The sequence below is a fragment of the Macaca fascicularis genome, chromosome 19 (assembly GCF_037993035.2).
Source record: "Macaca fascicularis isolate 582-1 chromosome 19, T2T-MFA8v1.1".
Classification (NCBI taxonomy): Eukaryota; Metazoa; Chordata; class Mammalia; order Primates; family Cercopithecidae; genus Macaca; species Macaca fascicularis.
In genome coordinates this window covers 38,474,132-38,497,208 of record NC_088393.1, presented here as the reverse complement: position 1 = coordinate 38,497,208, position 23,077 = coordinate 38,474,132, and the positions used below count along the sequence as shown (strand labels likewise).

General features: G+C 41.7%; 1 long non-coding RNA gene across 1 annotated transcript in view; it reads left to right on the top strand.

The window, feature by feature from the left end:
• The first annotated feature begins 212 nt into the window (after positions 1 to 212).
• Positions 213 to 23,077, top strand: part of LOC123570313 (uncharacterized) — a 79,827-nt gene continuing 56,962 nt past the window's right edge. The window contains exon 1 of the long non-coding RNA XR_006694403.2: positions 213 to 1,730. This is a non-coding gene — a long non-coding RNA (uncharacterized lncRNA). The remainder of the gene's footprint in view (positions 1,731 to 23,077) is intronic.

The window sequence follows — 23,077 nt, the reverse complement described above, 5'->3', positions numbered from 1 at the left end:
ACATTTCAGAGACTTAAGAATATAAACCCTTTATTACATACATTGCAAAGTTTCTTTTTCCAGTTTCCTATTTGCTCTTAGATATAGCCATAGCAGAATATTTGAATTTACATGTGATCAGTTTCATCAATATTTTACTTTATTGTAATACACTACTTAAAAGATTTTCCCATTACAAGATCAGATAAACATGCACCTATATTTCCTTCTAGTTCATTTGTATATGTATTTTTAAATTTATAATCCGCTTGACATTTATTTTAGGATGTGGTGTGAAGCAGTGATGAATCAATTTATCTTTAGTGTTTCACAGTTGTCCCCGCATCATTTCCCCCAGAGACTTGAAAAAGCTCTCCTATTACAGAATAGATTCTTAATGTTCTTTCTACCTGCCCATCCTTCGTCCAATAACATTCCATTTTAATTGTCGTAGTTTTAGAATCTATCTTAATGTCCGTGCAGATGTTTCTAATCTTTCTGTTTGATCAAACTTTACTTGATTATTTTATTCATTTATTCTTCCAGACAACATTTGAATCATTTTGTCAGGTTTCAAAGAAAACGTTACTAAAATTTGGATTAGATTTATAATAGACTTATACACAAATTGAGGCAATGGCACCCTTACAATGTTTAGTCTTCTCTTTCAGGAACATGCATGCACCCCTCTAATTTTACCCTTCTCATATCTCCTTCTATAAAACTCCCTTCTAAAACCACTGGGTCCCGACAGTATCCTAATCAGGTCGGACCAATATTACTGGACTCCGTTTCAATCAAATTTCGAACCCACAGGTCTGTTTTGAGGAAGGAGGAGATGGAGAGAGGTTAGGATCTAAGAGTAGAGTGGTGAGATAGTGCATGCCCCTCCTTTAAGAACACTGACTTCCAGGAAGGTTCTATAGGAAACTTCAAATACCGGGGTCTACAAATGACCCTGCAGTCACTGACCCATGTACGATCCTTCTATGCAGGCTCTGCTTAACATCCTGGCAGCATCGGTAGAGACTTTTATTTAAAATCTGATCACCGCTCTCTGCAATCTGCCCATGGGAAGGTGCTAGTAACCTTCAGTGTTCAAATATCCCAGCTCAAGGAAGAAAGTTTGACCCTAAGCTTCTGATTGAAACAAAATAAAGCAAATAAAGATTGAAAAATAAGACGCATATTCTTGGGAACCATGCTGATATTGTCTCTGATAATTTTTTATTTTTTTGAGACAGGGTCTCACTCTGTCACCCAGGCTGGAGTTCAGTGGTGTGATCTCAACTCACCATAACCTCCACCTCCGGGACTCATGTGATCCTCCCACCTCAGCCTCTGGAGTAGCTGGGACTGCAGGCATGCACCACCACTCCTGGTTAAATTTTGTAATTTTTGTAGACATAGGGTTTCACCATGTTACCCAAGCTGGTCTTCAACTCCTGGGCTCAAGCAATCTGCCCACCTTGTCCTCCCAAAGTGCTGGGATTACAGGTGTGAGCCACCACACCCAGCCTCAAATATAATTTTTATTGGTGAATTCAGGAATTACAAGAACTTCAATAATGTCTGCTTACTTAACTTGGCAATGCTCCCTCTACTCTCCTTCCAGCTCCCCAGTGAAGCATGGCCTTGTGCGCCATGAGCCGATTTAAAGTTTAAGAAGATGACTCTAGATGTTCCATGGAGAATGTTGGGAGTGAGAGTGGCCATGGGAAGACCCAATGGGAGGCTGTTGAGTTGCCCAGGTGAGATGATGGTTTTATGGACTTGTTGGGGGTCTGTGCTGATGGAGGGAAGGAACTAGAGTTTACACATGTGTTGGTGATAAAAATAAATCAGTAAGATTTGATGATGGTGCTAGAGAAGGGAAGATGTCCAAGATGATTCCAAGGTTTCTGGCAAAAGAAACTGAATGGTTGCTGAGATTTGAAGGGTGGAGTAGAAACAGATTTGAGGACAGTAGGGACAGGACTGCCAAGAACTGAGTTCAAGGCATGCTTGTGTAGATCCTGAGTGTCTTGTCATTAAGTGAGAGAAACCTACCTTCAACTCTACTGAGTGAAAAAGAAGTTTTGGGGTACGCAGTAGAAAGCCCACAGGTGGAACAGCCTTTCAGCCCTGGGAGTTCAACATTGGCACTGGGAATCTCTCTCTTTTTCCCTCCCACCCTGTCTTTCTTCCCCATTCTGTTGCTGCAAGCTGTGCTTTCACTGTGCTGCCCTTCTCCTCTAGCAGGCTCTCCCTAAGTTTGGTGGCAGAGTTGTCCCAGTCTCCTCAGGCTTCTATTCTATTCCACCAGCGTAGTAATCCCAGTGAGAAAATAGGGATTTTTTCCCTCCTCAAATTGTGTCAGCAAAATATGTTGGGTGTGAATTATCTTGACCCACTTTTGACTCAGTACCTCTCTTTATACCAATCTGATTCTGGGTAAATCTATCATATGACCAGACCACTTTGAAAAAGTATCTGGGCTAGGCGCGGTGACTCCTTCCTGTAATCCCAGCACTTTGGGAGGCTGAGACGGGTGGGTGGCTTGAGGTGAGGAGTTTGAGATCAGCCTGGACAACATAGTGAAACCCCGTATCTACTAAAAATACAAAAAGTTATCCAGGCATGGTGGCACACACCTATAGTCCCAGCTACTTGAGAGGCTGAGGCGCAAGAATCGCTTGAACCTGGAAGGCTGAGGTTGCAGTAAGCCGAGATGGCACCATTGCACTCCAGCCTGGGTGACAAAGAGAAACTCCATCTCAAAAATAAATAAATAAATAAAAATAAAAATAAAGAAAGAAAGAAAAGAAAAAGAGAAAAGAAAAGGTATCTGCAAGGGATAGTTCTCTAAAAGCAAAAGATAAAATAAAAATAAGGAAATAAATAGATTGGACAGACAAATCACAGATGCCTGTATCTGCTAATATATGTGACCTTAAAATTTATTGTCTAAGATGTTTTTGAGTCTGAAAGGGGTGCTGTGACTACTTATGCCAGGACACCACATGTAAATAGAGACTTCCCAGAGCAAATGAAGACATATGGTCACCTTACCCACAGGGTGTTCAACTAGAGATGTTGACTAGTGCTTGGTGCTCAGATGGAAGGCAAGAATGGAATACAGGATTTAGAGCGGTTAGCAGGGAAGTTCTGATGGAATGGTGTATTAGTCCATTTTCACGCTGCTGATAAAGACATACCTGAGACCGGGTAATTTACCAGTAAAAAGAAGTTTAATGGATTCACAGTTCCACGTGGCTGGGGAGGCCTTACAATCATGGCAAAAGGCAAAGGGCACATCTTACATGGTGGCAGGCAAAGAGAAAATGAGAACGAAGCAAAAGAGGAAACCCCTTATGAAACAATCAGATCTTGTGAGATTTATTCACTACCATGAGAATAGTGTGGGGGAAACCACCCTTATGACTCAGTTATCTCCCACTGGGTCCCTCCCACAACACGTGGGAATTATGGGAGTGACAATTCAAGATGAGATTTGGGTGTGGACACAGCCAAACCATATCAAATGGTATGGAAAGAAGTGGAATTGAAGGAGTTGAAAGAGTGGGCTGAAGATTGAAAGGAGGTGAGGAATTGGGGGCAGCATAATATGGACACATTGCTTTTTTTTTTTTTTTTTTTTTAAGATGGAGTCTTGCTCTGTTGCCCAGGTGAAGTGCAATGGCATAATGTTGGCTCACTGCAACCTCCGCCTCCCGGGTTCCAGCGATTCTCCTGCCTCAGCTTCCCAAGTAGCCGGGATTACAGGAGCCCATTAACACACCCTGCTCATTTTTGTATTTTTAGTGAAGATGGGGTTTCACCCTGTTAGCCAGGCTGGTCTCGAACTCCTGACCTCAAGCCATCCGCCTGCCTCAGCTTCCCAAAGTGCTGGGATTACAGGCGTGAGCCGCCTTGCCCAGCTGACACACTGCTTTTAAGCCAGATTGGGAAGGGTAAGGAGATAAGGCAACAGCAGTAGGAAACCGAGTGAGAGCAAAGGAAATGAATTTTAAGAATGGGAGACTAGTGGAAATTGTAGGCAAAGGAATAGTATCTGTTGATGGAAACGCTCAGAAGGCAGGACGGGAAAGGCCCCTTAGGAAGGAGAAGGGCGAACTTCACCTTTGTAACTGGAGGAAGGTGGGGGAGGATGGGGAAGCGCAGATGGGCTGATAGATTCTGTCATGCAAGAAAGAGATGCTCCTGTTCTTATATGATGGCTTCTCATTTTTCCATAAAGTGCAAGACAAGGCTGTATGCCAAGATTGGAGTTTGAGGCCATAAAATGGGTTGAACATGTTGCTGTGGCAAAAGGGTTGGTGAACAAAATGCACCAAGACTGTTGGGCAGTGTGACGGGGTGAGATATGTGTGACAATGTGAGCCAGCTATGGACTGCAGTGTCTCTGGCAAGGCTGGGGAAATATATTCAGCTCATCCTCCTAGGCTTGTTTGCAGACCACTCCTTTCATTCCCCAGGACTTCAAAGAGATTGTCACATCTCCATGGTCTGAGGCTGACTCTGGGGCCAGGCTCCCTATAATGCAATTCAGGATGCTCAAATGATCATGCTCTATGGGCACCTGAAGTAACATGGCCTCACTTCTAAATGAATGGCAGCATTTGCATGAAGGAAAAACATTTTTTAACACCCCCTTTTCTGATTTAGGAGGTTGCTGAAGTCAGGGTGCGGTAGAACTTACCATAAGTCACAGATATGGCCTCCTCTTCCTCAGAGACCTCCAGCCAGCACACTGCAGTGTTCAGAAGCTGCTCCTGGGTGCTCAGGGGGAGCAGGGGCCTTGGGGCTTTTAGGCTGTACATAAAAGCTGAAGCCTTTGTGTGTTCATCCTAACTGGTAATTTGCCATTTAAGAAATTCACATTGGACTTTATCACCTCCAGCCCTTGAGCCCAATGTTTTCTCTTGATAGAAAGCTGGTGAATCAAAGTTTTTAAATGAAAATATTATAAAAGAAAATTTTGGTGGATTCCCCTTGCTTTATTGTTTTTAATTTTTTCTAGCATCAACATAAAAGGATTTCTCTTTGGTACTCAAACTACTTACTGGGGCTGCTGAATAGCAATGATATGATTTACGATCTGGAGTGTCCTCCAGCCCTAAGGCTAGAGTGTTAGAATTGGAGGTAGCATTGACCCACCACGTCTGGCTTCTGTGAGGTCCTATCCCATCCACAGAGATCTGCATGATTAATACATAAGAGATTATGTCCTGGGAGACATGGATGGAGACATCATTGGAGTGGTTGTCTTCACAGCAAACGTCACTTGAAACTTCCTTTTCCCCCCTTCAGAATACCAACGTGATTATGCATTGAGCTGTTGCTATTTACAGATATCTTAGCACAGAGAGCATTACACAGCCAATGACACAGAATTACAACCATCTAGACATATGGTTTGGATAAACAAAGCACAAAGCACAAATTAACCATGGTTGACTATAACTCCCGCTCTCTACTCCCCAGGGAGGGACTTTAGTGAAACTCCCCGTTGGAGAAAGCAATACATATCAGAAAGTAGAGTGCATACAGCATGGTTTAGACAAATGCTAAACCTTATTTAATGCTTTTCATGGTGCCAGAACACAATGGCACCAACCTGTCTAGCAAAAGTTATATCTCCGTGCCAGTTTCCTGTAAATAGTAACTGTACTCCTACTGGATTCCATGCCTGTGTGCTCCAAGGCCAAAGAATGCCTTTCATTTTTTATCACCTTGCTTCTACTTCCTGTGTCCAAAGGCCTGGTTGCCGCATACATCTGGATGTTAGAGCTGCAAGGAGTTGGACGCAAGTAGCCTCCTCTAAGTAAACACCCTTCAACTTCCACTGTGGTCCTTCCCCTCACTGAGTGGCCCATGCTAGTCTATAGGGAAGAACCCCCATCACCCCCACCCCCGCTCCGGCTAGGACAGTCAAGGCCTGAGCTCATCCAACCCCACGGGTGCCATTAGGAGTGGGCGGATTCTATTCACTGGCAGTCAGCATTTCCCCCACTTCCCATATTTTATCTTCCATGAGAAATTCTTCCAGGACAGGAAACTTTCTGTGTGAGGTCCTTGGCCCCATCATTGACACACGAACCTTATAAACTTTGTTTGACAATAAAGAGTATAATATTTGCTTTTCATAATACATGTGCATCGCTTTCCAAAGGAGAGAGCAAAATAAATAAATAACTGGAGCAAAAGGCTTCTACTTGGCTTGAACACTTGTACTGGAGTTTTTCAAAAGGAAAAAAAAATCCACAGAACACTTAGCTAAATATATGCCTACTTTTTTTTTCTTGCCTTTGGTGACTTTTCAGATGTACATTATGTATTTAGTTCTCTCTCTCTCTCTCTCTCTCTCTCTCTCACACACACACACACACACACACACACACATGTTATAAGAACTAAAATTAGAGTCCATCATTCACAGACCTACCTGGGAGAAGGTATACACTTGTGGCCCCACAAATACAGAGGGCTCAACAGTGTCAGATAAGCCTTAAAGACAATATTTTATGAGTTGATAAGCCTTTGATTCTTATTATTTTATTAGCTGACCCGAATATTTTAAGTGTACACCAAAAACAAATTCTGCTCCACGAGATGAGCAGAGGAAAAATCTACAGGCTCAGATGTCCAAGAGAAACAGGGCTTCCATCAGTGTGACTGGGACATAGAATCTCTAATGCCCTCTCAACAGAAATCCCAGCCGCCAACCTCCTGAGCCCCATGGTCATCTTGAGTCAAGGGAATTGTGTGAGATCCACTCAAGTGGCCTTGATGGCTTTCTTCTTGCGAAGGTTGGGCAGGCAGCGGGAGACTTGCTGACCCCACATGGGTATTATTGACATGTCTTCTTGCTGTCATTTTCACATCTCATTTCTAACCCTCTGAAGTGAATAAGGAAGACTACTGAATCACTCTCTGTCATGTTTATATGGCAAAATAGAAATGGAGAAGGACAGGAGATGAGATTCCCAGGACAAAGCTAATGGACTTACCAAGGCCACTTACCTGGATTCAGTAATTCAAATTAACTCCATTCAATTCAGCAAATATTTTCTGAGTACCTCCTATGAAGGAAGTCCCTGTGCTAAGCCCCGTAGAAGATACAGCAAAGGACCCGAAGCTCCAGTCCTGAGCGGGAGACGTTTAAGGGTAAAATATTCCGGAAAGCATGTTAGCTGGAGAGGGACAGGAGGTCCTGAAGGAAGGAAGAATCCATTCTAATTAGCACTGGGGAACAGGAAGATGGGAACCTTGACTTTACTCCAGAGCCTTTGAAAGTTTTTCCAAGTCTAGGAAGGTTGTGAAGTGTGTACCAAGTCTCAGTCCTACTTGTCTCTTTTCATCTCAAGAGTCAAGTGAAAATATCTTCAAGCATATTGAAAATAACATCTGGTCACATGCGTTTGACTGAACCCATTCCCATTGTGGACTCCAATATATACTGGATGTGTTTCATTTTGCTTCTATGTAAAACAGATTCTACTAGCCCATAAAGAGGGATTTTACATTTAGTCTTCTGTGACGTTCATTAGTAACATGTTCCATATGCACTTACAGATGTACATTCTATAAATTGGAATTCTTACAGTCTAGCTATAGATGAAGAAAATTCATGGGAAATCTCTATGAGGCTCAAAGAATGGATGGGAAGGGTAAAGACCCTGGCTTAAAATAGATTGCAACCAAGGTATAGCTGGGGTCCAGGCAAACTCAACCACATGCACTGTCAGGGAAGCATGAGCTCCAACCACTTCCTGACCTCATGTTACTGTACTCCAGATTCAAAGTCCTGGGGGAGAAGAGAGGCTGGTTGCAAAGGTCCCATTCTTGACACCTTGGCTTGCAGTCTTACAAGACCCAAGACAGAGGGCGAGGTAAACCTTTCACCTTTCAGAAGGACATTAGAATGCTATTATTGAAAGTAAGGTGAAGGGATTCTGAGTCACCAAGCCACCAGGAAGTGCACCATAGTTAGTGGGCCAGATACCATGTTAATGCTAAGGTAATAAACTGATGGACACTGAAGCCCAGCGACAGGCCACCATTTAGTGTCAGGGAGTAGATGTGTAAATAAATCACCACAAAACATGGAAGAGGGGAAAACATGGGAGAAGGGAGGTGAAGAAGGAGCTCCAAGGGAGGTTGGAGGAGAGACAGTGATTTCTACTCAATGTGCCCAGCTAACCTTTGGATGATATAGTGGTGATGCTGTAGAGGGAATGTGGAGTGTTTCTGACGACTTCGGACACATGGGTGAGGCCGGGAGTGGATTTAGGTCAGCCACCAATTTGACATAAGAAGAACTGCACATCCATGTTGGAGTTATGGCATCTGTTTCTTATTGATTTTGATTTGAAGACACCCCACCACCCATTCATTGACACTCCTGTGTCTCAAAAAAAGTGTTTTTCAAGGTATGTGTATAACTGCACTCATACACATGCACATATCTGTTGGAAACCGTGGCCTGGATTGGCTTTCTGTCCACCACCAAAAGAATTCAGCATCCTTTTCTTGAGTTTTCACTGCACTTTATCCTTACCTCTAATGCTACACCTGCCATGTTAAATTAAAATTATCTTTTGCAGATAATGTCTTGTCCATCATGGCATCCCCTGTGCCTGGTATAGTCGCTGATACCAAGTAGGCATGTGACAAATGTTGGGTGAATATACATAGTTGAGCATACACATCTCTAATCTTAGTCTTGTTACTGCTGGTGATAATAAACATTTGTAATTAGGCATTTTAACTAGTTTGGCATCTATGCTGTTCTTCTATAACTACTTTTGGTGGATTTGCCTGTTGCTTTCTGTAGTTGCCTCAAAAGGAAGTGGTGCACATTTCAGCCTTCATTGAAATTTCAGTCTTGGAGTCATGAATATTGCTATGTGCTCACCAAAATCTGTTTCTTCATTTTTCTGGTCACACAGCTAGACTACATTTCCCAGCCTGCGTTGCAGTGAGGTGTGGCCATGTGACTCAGTGTTAGCCAGAGGAAAGGAAAAGGAAGTGAAGTGCACCACTTCTTGGACTGGCCCTTTAAAAACCTACCCTGTGATCGTCCTTCCTTACCTGCCAGGTGAATAGAGAGGGCGCCAAGACTCTAGCTACTAATAGCCACTAATCACATGGGGCTATTTAAGTTTGAATTAATTTAAATGAAATAAAAATGGGAGGCAAAGAACTATCACAGCCCCAAGTACTCTTGATTTCTTCCCTTCTCCAACCCAACGAAATAAAAATAAAATGTGAAATTGAAGTTAGATGAGACCCAAAATACATATATAGAGAGACAAGGGGCAGTGAGAGACCTCAGCTTCCTGTCTCACTTACAGCCTGTCGCCCTTCACTTATTCATCTCTTTGTCTTCCTCCTGCAAGTCTCCCATACCATCATGGGGCAACTTTTGGATGACAGGTAACTGGGTTTCAATCTTGCCTTTGGCATTTCCTTGCTATGTGATTATTGTGTTTTTATTTAATGTTTCCAGGCCTCTGTTCCTTCCTCCTAAAGTTGCAGCCGATGCTTCTCACTTCAGTAATCAGTTTGACAAAAATAACATATACCAACATGGCATAGTTATGGTTTCTCTTAAATCTGTCTCTCCATTTTTATTTCATACAGATATCCAGTTGTTCTACCACTGTTTGTTGAAAACGATTTTCTCCACCATCTATCCACCTTGGCATTGGCAAGGTAAATAGATGGTGAGAGAAATCGTCTTTAATTGATCTTTTTCCAAGAGATCAATTGAAGATTATTGATCAAATTGATCAAATAATCAATTGATCAATTGATCTTTCCAAAGATCAATTGAATATATATATTTTTAATGTAATCAAATTCCATATATATTCAGTTATATACTTATACACATTCCAGATATATTCAGTATACATTTCAAATATACATATATATTTTATATGTATACATATATATATATATATCTATACACTTATATATTCGTTTCTGGACTTTCTATTCTGTTTGTTCCATTGATTCAGTAGACTATTCATGTGCTAATAGAACTGTCTTAATTACTTTCCATAATTTAAATACCATAAAATAAGTCTGGAAATGAGATAATAAAGATTCTTCAATGTTTTTCTTCTTTAAAAAATTAAATAAAATTAAAATTTCGGTTCTGCCATTGCACGGGCCACCATTTAAATGCTTCATAGCCATACATCTTTAGTGGCTACTGTATTGGACAAGGAAGTATAGAACATTTCCATCACCATAGAATGTTCTACTGGCCAGAATTGCTCTAGAAGAGGGTAAAATCACAAGAGAGAGAGAAGCTAAGTCGCTGAATAGTGCTTGAAGCAAACTTCTCACCGCCATCACTGATTGGACTTGATAAGAAAAATAAACTTCTGCTGTGTTGAGCCCTTTGGATTTAGGGGTTTATTTATTCACAGTAGCTACTGATTAATTCTCTGATACAGAGGTCATAGGTTAAGACGCGGAATCATTTTGTTCACCTGTCTCTCCACAGGCAGTGAAAAACAAGCTCCACTTGGAGAAGTGTCTTGTCTGAGAACAGAAAACTAATGAATTTTTGGGGTCCAATCCAGAAACACTGATTTCATACATATGGTGAAAGCATAAAGGCCTTACTGTCAGCTGTGAAGAACTTCCCTTAAGTCTTTAGAGCCTGAAGATACGCACATCTCACTCTGCGATGCAGCCTTTCTAAGGCACTGGTACAAACATGCATCTTACTTGCAGAGGTCCTTCTGCAAGTAAGAACCTCCTGGCAGTCACAGTGCAGCAAAGACTGTAAAATTAATAGAAAAATTAGCAATTCTGCCAGATTACAATCCCACTACCTCAGACCCTGGGGAGTGAAATTCCCAATGGACCATGACACTTTAGAAAATAATGTTATAACAAATTATAAAGGTTTAAGTTAGAATCATACAGCATGTAGCCCTTTCACACTGGCTTCCCCCACCCCAATTAGTAACATACATTTAAGTTTTCTCCAGGCCTTTTTGTATGGCTGATAGCTCATTTCTTTTTAGCTCTGAACAATATTCCATGGTCTGGATGAACCAGTTTATTTATCCATTGAACTACTGAGGGATGGCTTAGTTCCTTCCAAGTTTTGGCAATTATTAATAAACCTATTACACATATCCATATGTGAGTTTTTATGTAGACATAAGTTTTCTATTCTCCTGGGTATATCTAGGAGTGAGACTGCAGGATGACATGATAAGAGCATATTTAGTTTTATAAGAAAGCCCCAAATTGTCTTCCAAAGTGGCTGTTCCATTTTGCATTTCTACCAACAGCGAATGAAAGTTCCTGTTACTCCACATCCTTGTCGGCATTTAGTGTTGTCAGTGATCTCAATTTCAGCCATTCTAATAGATGTGTGGTGACATCTCAGTGTTGCTCTAAGTTGTATCTCACTAATGACATATGACATAGGACATCATTTTATATAGGTATTTGCCATCTCTATCTTCTTCGGTGAGGTGTCTGCTAAGGTCTTTGACCCATTTTTAAGCTGGATTGTTTATTCTGTTATTGTTGAGTTTTAAGTGTTCTTTGTACACTTTGGATAGCAGGCCTTTTTCAGATAATATCCTTTGCAAATATTTCCTCCCAGTCTATGGCCTGTCTTTTCATTCTCTTGGCAGTGTCTTCAACAGAGCAGAAATTTTTGATTTTAATTAAGTCCAGCTTATCATTTCTTTCTTTCACGGATTGTGCCTTTGGTGTTGGATCTAAAAAGTCTTCACCAAACCCTAGGTCATCTAGATTTGCTCCTATGTTATCTTCAAGGAGTTTATTGTTTTGTGTTTTACATGCTTTACATACTGTATCATTCCAACTGTGTGACATTCTGGAGAAGGAAAAATTGTAAAGATAGTGAAAAGCCAGTGGTTATCAGGGGTTGAGGGGAGGAAGGGATGACAGGCAGAGCACAGAGGAGTTTTAGGGCAGTGACACTGCTTTGCAGGATTCTGTAATGGTGGATACATGCCATTATGCATTGATCTAAACTCGCAGAATGCACACCACCAAGAGTGAACCCTCATGTAACCTATGGACTCTGGGTGATGGTGATGTGTTAGTGCAGTTCATCAATTGTAACTAAAAGTACCAGTCTGGTGGGGGCTGTCGATAATAGGGGAGGCTGTGCATGTAGAATGCAGGGGACACACGGGAAATTTCTGTACCTTCTGCTCAGTTTTGCTGCAAACCTAAAACTGCTCTAAAATAAAGTCTAGGGTTTTTTTTGTTTGTTTGTTTGTTTGTTTTGTTTTGTTTTTAAAAAGGTAAATTAGATTACTACCTTCCTTTTCTTAAAATCCATCCACAACATTTGCTTTGCACTTGAAATAAATGTTTGTCCTTTGGAAGCGAGTTCTCGCCTTTCATCCTCCAACCCTGCCCATCTCTTTGACCTCATCTGCTCCATTTCCCCCTTGTTCACCCTGTCGCCCTGCTCTAGCACCACTGGATTTCTTTCTGTTCCTTTAAGATTTGCACATGAGTTCCACCTTGGGCATTTGTCCTTGTTTTTTCTCTGCCCACAACATTCTGCCACCAGCTCTCTCTGCCCCTTAACCCCAGCCATGCATACAGAGATTTTCACAGGCTGGATGCGTCCTAGTCCCTCATGTCTCCATTCAAAAGCTGCCTCCTGGGCCGGGTGCGGTGGCTGATGCCTGTAATCCCAGCACTTTGGGAGGCCGAGGCGGGCGGATCACCCGAGGTTAGGAGTTCAAGACCAGACTGGCCAACATGGTGAAACACCGTCACTACTAAAAATACAAAAATTGGCCAGGCGCAGTGGCTCACACCTGTAATCACAGCACTTTGGGAAGCTGAGGCAGGCAGATCATGAGGTCAGGAGATTGAGACCATCCTGGCTAACATGGTGAAACCCCGTCTCTACTAAGAAAAAAAAAAAAAAAATTTAGCTGGGCGTGGTGGTGGGAGCCTGTAGTCCCAGCTACTCGGGAGGCTGAGGCAGGAGAATGGCTTGAACCCGGGCTGCAGAGCTTGCAGTGAGCCGAGATCGCACCACTGCACTCCAGCCTGGGCGACAGAGCAAGACTCCATCTCAAAAAAAAAAAAAAAAAAAAAAAAGCCAGATGTAGTGGCACATGCCTGTAGCCCCAGCTACTCGGGAGGCCAAGGCAGGAGAATTGCTTGGGTCTGGGAGGCAGAGGTGGCAGTGAGCCAAGATTGCGCCACTGCACTCCAGCCTGGGTGACAGAGGGAGACTATGTCTCAAAAAAAGAAAAAGAAAAGAAAAAAAAAAAAGCTGCCTCTTGGGAAAGCCTTTCTGATGATCTCAGATGACTCATCCCTCTGTACCACACTGCCTTGTGTTACTGTCTCCTTAGCATGGCCACTAGGTCCCTCCTCTTGCAGGAAAGTGCTGTCTTCATGAGGCCAGGGGCCTTGCTGCTAGGGCTTCTAGTTGTGTGCTCAGCTTGAGACACGGTGGGGGCTGGGAGCCCCCCAAAAGGCCTAAAATGAATTTCTTGAGTATTCCAGCAGATTGGATAATTTTAAATATTTAAGAACGATTTGATGACCAGACATAACACCGTCATAAAAAATGATATTTCTTGCATACACTTATGCCATTGATGTTCTTTGATGTTTCTTGTATACATATATACATACACCATCATAAAGAATGCAAGTTGTAAGTAATTGCATTGTAAGGTTTTTCTTTGAGAATTTGGTGATCTTCCTCCAAAATTATTAGAGTATTTTTAAGCAAATTAGAAAACTCTACTATCGATCCTTTATATAGAAAAAACTATAATATCTTTTCTTGAGTCGGAGTCTCGCTTTGTCGCCCAGGCTGGAGTGCAGTGGCACGATCTCAGCTCACTGCAACCTCCACCTCCTGGGTTCAGGTGATTCTCATGCCTCAACCTTCCGAGTAGCTAGGATTACAGGCACTCGCCCCCATGCCCGGCTAATTTTTGTATTTTTAGTAAAGACGGGATTTCACCATCTTGGTTGTGCTGGTCTCGAACTCCTGACCTCAGGTGATCTGCCTACCTTGGCCTCCTAAGGTGCTGGGATTACAGGTGTGAGTAACCGCGCCCAGCCTATAATAACTTTTTGATGTCTTTTGTGGGGGAAGTTTATATGCCTGTGTATATAGTCATTTCCGTGAGATAATCTTAATGCAGTAAATTTGTGGACTCTTAAGTTATAGGGGACAGCACCTTGTGAGTGTCACATTATGTACTTAAACCTTCAAATATAATTCCTTCAGCACAAAAATATTAATTCACTCTAATTACATAATTGTTTGCATGAACAAGGATGTTTAGACAAGGCTAGCATTCCATAGGCTGATGTTTGAGTGAAATTTCAGTTTTCGACTGCAGGTACCACTCTCCCAGCTATGGAGCTGGTAAATATACAAACCATGATTATTCTAAACTGCTTTCAAGATTATCCTTTGAGCTGAGCCCGTCATGAATATCTTGCCTGCACAGAGTCGGTTTATTCAAAACAGTGGCATATTTAATTTTAGAATATATATGGAAAAGAGAGAAGGCTATTAGAAACTTTTTCTATTTTTCTTTTTCTTTCTTCTTTTTTTTTTTTTTTTTTTTTGAGATGGAGTCTCACTTGGTCACCTAGGCTAGAGTGCAGTGGCGTGATCTTGGCTCGCTGAAACCTCCACTTCCCGGATTCAAGCGATTCTCCTGACTCAGCCTCCCAAGTAGCTGGGATTACAGGCATGAGCCACCATGCCCAGCTAATTTTTTTTTTATTTTTAGTAGAGGCAGGGTTTCACCAGGTCAGGCTGGTCTTGAACTCCTGACCTCATGATCCGCCTGCCTCAGCTTCCCAAAGTGCTGGGATTACAAGTGTGAGCTACCGCACCTGGCTTAGAACCTTTTTCTATAAATATTCTTATTAATGTAAAAAATCATTTTGTTTTATGGTTAAAACAACACAACTGGGACCAGCTATCTTCAGAGTTTTAATTTTTTAAAGCTCACGTCTTTACCCTATTTCTGATATTTCTTTTTTTCTGATATTTTTTGTACACACTTATACTATTGATATTTCTTGTATACAATTATACCATTGATGTTCTTTGATGTCTCTTGTATGCATATATACCATTGATGTTACTTGAGATTATTTTATGGGCTCTGTTGACAGATGCTTCTAACTTAATGAGTATGTTTTCATTGAATTAATTTGTATGGTTTACAATTTGTGACAGATGATTCTGACTTCCCAGTGAGTGACAGCAATTTTCCTTTTTGAGTAAATTTATTTAAGTAAAGACCTGACTCATATTAAAGAAAAATATGAATACAGGGTAGTACTGACATAACATGGTGCCACAATTCTGAATGTGGTACCCAAATGACTAATGTCTGGGAAATGCTTTGAACACCTACACTGGAGATGTAGAGCCAACCAATTAAATTTTTTTTTTTTTTTAATTTTTTTTTAAATTTTTTTGAGACGGAGTCTGGCTCTGTCGCCCAGGCTGGAGTGCGGTGGCCGGATCTCAGCTCACTGCAAGCTCCGCCTCCCGGGTTTACGCCATTCTCCTGCCTCAGCCTCCCGAGTAGCTGGGACTACAGGCGCCCGCCACCTCGCCCGGCTAGTTTTTTGTATTTTTTAGTAGAGACGGGGTTTCACCATGTTAGCCAGGATGGCCTCGATCTCCTGACCTCGTGATCCGCCCGCCTCGGCCTCCCAAAGTGCTGGGATTACAGGCTTGAGCCACCGCGCCCGGCCAATTAAATTTCTTAATTTTTGTATCAATATTTGGTACCTGCCAACTTTTAAAAAATTTTATTTTAATCCCCTCCTGCTTTGTTACATTCTTGGCAAAGAGGGAATGGCCTATGGATGAGGGTTGAAGGCCTGATTCTTCATGGAATAAAGACAGGTCTTCAGGACCCCCACACTTAATCCTGGGATGTGAAAGTGATAAGGTTCAACCAACTTAGGTGTAGTGCCTCATCCAGGTATGAATGCAGTCTTTCCCGGGGCTGAATAAAGCTCAAGAATCAAAGACTCTCTTCTTGCTTTCTCAATCTGCTCTATTGTCTCCACTCAGCTCACTTCCTATGGAAAGGACTCAGGTATGGAGCAGAGTCACTTCCCGAACCACGCCATCAGCAAAGCTGGCTCCTCGTGGCTGGCTCAGGCCCTCTGGCCTCCCAGCTATGAGGTTACACCAGCTGAGAATTCAATGATCTGTCTTAACCACAGTGACTCATGCAGCCTCTGGTTTCCCTGTGGCTGGGACCCTTCCTCTACCAGGAAGACATATTTTAAATGATGACATGAATGACAGAGAGTGCACAGAAAGCTTTCAAAGATTTGGAACAACCAGCCGGAAGCTCCAAAGCTAACCCGGGTTTGTTCAACCTCATTTGGTTTGAGAATTAGAAGGACTGGTCCCGACGGGTGCTCTCTGACTACTGCCAAGAATCTCTTGTTCTTTCTAGCAGTGATGGCCTGGCGGCCACACTCAGCACAAGTTAACCATTCCAAGTGCAGGAAGAAGTAAGGAGTGAGAAATAAGAATAAAATAAAAAATAAAATCCCCCCAAATAGTCTGCAATTTGAAAACTTTTCTCAAATCCTCAAAGGAAGATAATTGTCTAAACTCCAGGGACAGCTCAAGGCTCAGAAGAAAGAGTGTGGACTTACTCTAAAGAGAAGGAGAGTGAGGACTTGGCACCAAACGTGCGCTAAGTGCCAGCACGCCCATTCCTTTCACGTAATCTGCTCCTCTCCTCCATTGCGTTTTTTTCTTTTAAATAGACTTTATTTCAGTTTTTGGTTCACAGGAGATACAGAGATTTCCCATATACCTCCTGTTGCTTACAAATACATGCAGTCACCCCGTTACCAACATTCCCCCACCAGGGTGGTACCTTTGTTACAACTGAGGAACCTACATTGACCCATCACCACCACCCAAAGTACATAGCTTACGTCAGTGTTCACTCCTGATGTTGTGCATTCTATGGGTTTACACAAATGTACAAAGACATGGATGCACCATTATAGTATCCTATAGAGTAGTTTCACTGCCCTAAAAATCTTCTGTGCTCTGCCTATTCATCCCTCCCTCCTTACCCCTGGACACCACTGATTTTTTTTCTTTTCTTTCTTTCATTTTTTTTTTTTTTTTGAGACAGAGTCTCCCTCTGTTGCCCAGGCTGGAGTGCAGTGGCACAATCTCGGCTCACTGAACCTCTGCCTCCTGAGTTCACTCAATTCTCCTGCCTCAGCCTCCCCAGTAGCTGGGACTACAGGCGCATGCCGCCACGCCTGGCTAATTTTTTTTGTATTTTAGGAGAGACGGAGTTTCACCATGTTGCCCAGGCTGGTCTCAAACTCCTGAGTTCAAGCAATCTGCCCGCCTCCACCTCCTGAAGTGCTAGGATTATAGGCCTGAGCCACCGCACCCAGCCGATCTTTTTACTATCTCTATAGTTCACCTTTTCAAGAATGTCATATAGTTGAAATCATACAGTATGTAGCCCTTTCACACTGGCTTCTTTCACTTTGTTATAGGCTTTTGAGATTCTCTCATGTCTTTTCATGGCTTGATAGCTTCTGTCTTTATAGTTATATATTCCATTGTCTGGGTGTACCACATTTTACTTATCCATTTGCCTACTGAAGGAAGTCTTGGGTGCTTTCAACTGTTAATAATTACAATTACAGCCGCCATAAACACCCCATGTGCCTTTTGTGAGACATAAATTATTTTGTGGGTAAACATCAAGGAGCAGGATTGCAGAATGGTATGCTAAGAGGATGTTTAGTTTTGTAAGAAGCCACCAAACTGTCTTCCAAGTGGCTGTTCCATTTTGCATTTCCATCAGTACTGAATCAGAGTTCCCGTCACTCTACATCCTTGGAAGCACTGGGTATTGTCAGTGTTCTCGATTTTGTCTATTTTAACAGGGGTGTAGTTGCATCTTATTTTTATTTTGATTGGAATTCCCCTGATGATACATAATGAGAAACTTTTGCTTTTTATTTTTCTTTATTTTTCTTTCTTTATTTTTGAGACACAGTTTCACTCTGTCATGCAGGGTGGAGTGTAGTGGCATGATCTTGGCTCACTGCAACCTCTGACTCCCAGGTTCAAGTGATTCTCCAGCCTCAGCCTCCCGAGTAGCTGGGATTACAAGTGTGCACCACTACGCCCGGCCAATTTTTGCATCTTTTCAGTAGAGACAGGGTTTCACCATGTTGGCCAGACTGGTCTTGAACTCCTGACCTCAAGTAATCCTCCTGCCTTGGCCTCCCAAATTTCTCGGATTACAGGCGTGAGCCGCCGCGCCCAGCCACCTTTTGCTTTTTAACAAATTATACTAACTCAGTATGTGTAGTAAGGGACTACCCTAACATTTCACGGTTTTATCTCAAAATTTCCTACGCTATCAAAAAAAAAAAAAAAAAAAGAAAGAAAAGCTTGAAAGTGCTCTCTAGGTTTTGTTTGTTTGTTTTTTTGTTTGTTTTAAAATGCTCGAAAGGCTCGATCTGCTGAGCAAACATGCCTCCAAGCATCTACCCTGGATGCCTTTCTTTGTATTTTTTTCTTTCTTTTATTTTTTTATTAATTTTTCATTTTATTTTATTTTGTAACTTTTATTTTAGGTTCGGGGTACATATGTACATTTGTTAATACAGGCAAATTTGTGTCACAGGGCTTTGGTGTACAGATCATCTTCTCACCCAGGTACTAAGCACAGTTCTCCATAGTTCTTTTTCCTGATCCTCTCGCTCCTCCCACTGTTTCCTCACATAGGCCCCAATGCCTCTTGTTCCCCTCTTTATGCCCATTGGTTCTCATTATTTATCTCTCACTTAAAAGTGAGAACATGCAGTATTTGGTTTTCCATTTCTGCATTAGTTTGCTAAGGATAATGTCCTCTAGCTTCATCCTTGTTCCCGTACAGGACATGCTCTCGTGTTTTTTTTTTTGTTGTTGTTGTTGTCGTTTGTTTGTTTTTTAATGGCTGCATAGTATTCCATGGTGTCTATGTACTTCATTTTTTTTTTTTTTAATCCTGCCTACCAGTGATGGGCATTTAGGTTGGTTCCATGTTTTTGCTATTGTGAATGGTGTTGCAATGAACATACATGTGTATGTGTCTTTATGGTAGAACAATTTATATTCCACTGGGCATATACCCAGTAATGGGATTACTGGGTTTAATGGTACTTCTCCTTTTAGGTCTTTGAGGAATTTCCACACTGCTTTCCACAATGGGTGAACTAATTCACACTCCCACCAGCAGTGTATAAGTGTTCCCTTTTCTCCATAACTTCCCCAGTATGGTTTTTTTTTTTTTTTGAGTTTTTAATAGTAGCCATTCCGACTGATGTGAGATGGTATCTCGTCATGGTTTTAATTTACATTTCTCTAATGATTAGTGATACTTAGCATTTTTTCATTTGTTACCAACTGTATATATTCTTCAATGAGGTGTATGTCAGATTTTTTGCCCATTTTATTTTTAATTTTTTATTTTTTAAATTTTTAAATTTTTTAATTTTTTTTTATTATTATACCTTAAGTTCTAGGGTACATGTGAACAACGTGCAGGTTTGTTACATATGTATACTTGTGCCATGTTGGTGTGCTGTACCCATCAACTTGTTAGCACCCATCAACTCGTCATTTACATCAGGTATAACTCCCAATGCAATCCCTCCCCCCTCCCCCATCCCCATAATAGGCCCTGGTGGGTGGTGTTCCCCTTCCCGAGTCCAAGTGATCTCATTGTTCAGTTCCCACCTATGAGTGAGAACATGCGGTGTTTGGTTTTCTGTTCTTGTGATAGTTTGCTGAGAATGATGGTTTTCAGCTGCATCCTACAAAGGACACAAACTCATCCTTTTTTATGGCTTCATAGTATTCCATGGTGTATATGTGCCACATTTTCTTAATCCAGTCTGTCACTGATGGACATTCGGGGTTGATTCCAAGTCTTTGCTATTGTGAATAGTGCCGCAATGAACATACGTGTGCATGTGTCTTTATAGCAGCATGATTTATAATCCTTTGGGTATATACCCAGTAATGGGATGGCTGGGTCACATGGTACTTCTAGTTCTAGATCCGTGAGGAATCGCCATACTGTTTTCCATAATGGTTGAACTAGTTTACAATCCCACCAACAGTGTAAAAGTGTTCCTATTTCTCCACATCCTCTCCAGCACCTGTTGTTTCCTGACTTTTTAATGATTGCCATTCTAACTGGTGTGAGATGGTGTCTCATTGTGCTTTTGATTTGCATTTCTCTGATGGCCAGTGATGATGAGCATTTTTGCATGTGTCTGTTGGCTGTATGAATGTCTTCTTTTGAGAAATGTCTGTTCATATCCTTTGCCCACTTTTTGATGGGGTTGTTTGTTTTTTTCTTGTAAATTTGTTTGAGTTCTTTGTAGGTTCTGGATATTAGCCCTTTGTCAGATGAGTAGATTGCAAAAGTTTTCTCCCATTCTGTAGGTTGCCTGTTCACTCTGATGGTAGTTTATTTTGCTGTGCAGAAGCTCTTTAGTTTAATTAGATCCCATTTGTCAATTTTGGCTTTTGTTGCCGTTGCTTTTGGTGTTTTAGACATGAAGTCCTTGCCCATGCCTATGTCCTGAAAGGTATTACCTAGGTTTTCTTCTAGGGTTTTTATGGTATTAGGTCTAACATTTAAGTCTCTAATCCATCTTGAATTAATTTTCATATAAGGAGTAAGGAAAGGATCCAGTTTCAGCTTTCTACTTATGGCTAGCCAATTTTCCCAGCACCATTTATTAAATAGGTAATCCTTTCCCCATTTCTTGTTTTTCTCTGGTTTGCCAAAGATCAGATGGCTGTAGATGTGTGGTATTATTTCTGAGGACTCTGTTCTGTTCCATTGGTCTATATCTCTGTTTTAGTACCAGTAACATGCTGTTTTGGTTACTGTAGCCTTGTAGTATAGTTTGAAGTCAGGTAGCGTGATGCCTCCAGCTTTGTTCTTTTGACTTAGGATTGTCTTGGCAATGCGGGCTCTTTTTTGGTTCCATATGAACTTTAAAGCAATATTTTCCAATTCTGTGAAGAAACTCATTGGTAGCTTGATGGGGATGGCATTGAATCTATAAATTACCTTGGGCAGTATGGCCATTTTCACAATATTGATTCTTCCTGTGCATGAGCATGGTATGTTCTTCCATATGTTTGTGTCCTCTTTCATTTCACTGAGCAGTGGTTTGTAGTTCTCCTTGAAGAGGTCCTTTACATCCCTTGTAAGTTGGATTCCTAGGTATTTTATTCTCTTTGAAGCAATTGTGAATGGAAGTTCATTCATGATTTGGCTCTCTGTTTGTCTGTTACTGGTGTATAAGAATGCTTGTGATTTTTGCACATTACTTTTGTATCCTGAGACTTTGCTGAAGTTGCTTATCAGCTTAAGGAGATTTTGGGCTGAGATGATGGGGTTTTCTAAATATACAACCTAGATGCCTTTCTATAACCTCAAACCACCTCAATCCAGAAGCAAATTTATTGTTTTTCACTTAAATCACCTTTCCCTTGATCCTTCTGCTTCTGTCACTGACCTTGTTGTTTTCCAGTTCTCAGGGTCCTGCAACTCCTGCTTTGTCACCCCCAGGCTGAAGGGCTCATGGTGAACCCCAAATGCACTGACTGAAGCCCCATACTCCCCTCCTCACTGCTGGAATCACCCCGCTGGCTCCCAGGGTCTGGCTGGCCTGGGCTGGCTTTGCCACTGAATCTCTTTTCCCCATTTGCCTATGGCAGTCACTGCTGGACTGCTCTGCCTCACAACACTTCATGCCACCTGCTTTTCCTTCCTCTGTGTCCTTGCTGGAGCCTGAGATGCTCTTCCTAACCACTGCCCCTGCCCCAGCCCAGGCTAGTCCAGTCCTGCCTACTCCTCGGGGTCCAGCAGCTGACAGTCACGCATCCATCCACTCAAGGGAAGTTGGTGTGTCCCTCTAACTCCTGACCATGCTTCCCATCTGTGTCTGCTGTAGCCCATCTTACCTCTGTCATTAGACTATAAGCTGCCTGAGGGCTGGAAATCTACCCCTCCCTCATCTCTGCAACCCACTACCATTCCCAGCAATTTCATACACACAATTACCTGTTGAATGCATGTTCAATGTAAAATGTATCTGAGACTGATTTTATAAAGATAGAGGGAAACCATGAGCTGGAGTTGTCTGAAGAATGAATCCTTATTTTAGATCCCACTGAGTCTCTCTGTCATGGACTCTTTGGACTATGAAAACAGGAACAATTATGGTGTAAATGGACTTTGAAAATAGCAATAATTAGGTAATTAAAAATGTACTTCAGTTTCATTATAGTGTCCATAAAATTCCACCATCGAAAAACAAACTATTTTTAACATATTTTATTTAATATAATTCATGTAATTGTGATTTTTATGTTCCACCTAGTTATGTAATTAAGTAGTACATGGCTATTTCTTACAATTAAACATTGCTAAAATCTGCCGCCAGTTTGGAACACAGAGTATGATATATTTAACAACTTTTTATGCTAAACAGTAGACACAGTTAACACTGTATTCATTTAATTCCATTTTAATTAGTTGAATAATATTTTCAAATGTGAATTTAGCCCTAACTAGAATGGTACATTACTTAAGGTTGTTTTCTTTCAAATTATGTATCTGTAACCTGTTGAGGTTTCTTGTAGAAGAAAATGGTGGTACGTGTGGGTTCCTGAGTTGAAAATCGTGCAGGTTTTTCAGTTCTTGTTCAGAGCTTCCTACTCACTGGTTAGATCCATTCTCATGACATAGTGTACACCAGCAAAACTTCCCCTGTTTCTCCTTGAAGCGTTAACCCCTAGACGCTCATGAAATGTGTTCCAGGCATGGCTGGGCTCCTGGAAGCAGCCTGAGGCCCAATACACAGAAGAAAGATCAGAGGCTTCATTTTTCTAGATACACCTCCTGCTTTGGGGAGAGGCATTCTGAACTCCTCAAACAAACTGCCTCTGCCACTGGCCCTTGTCACCAGCCCTGATCTCTGAGTGATGCAG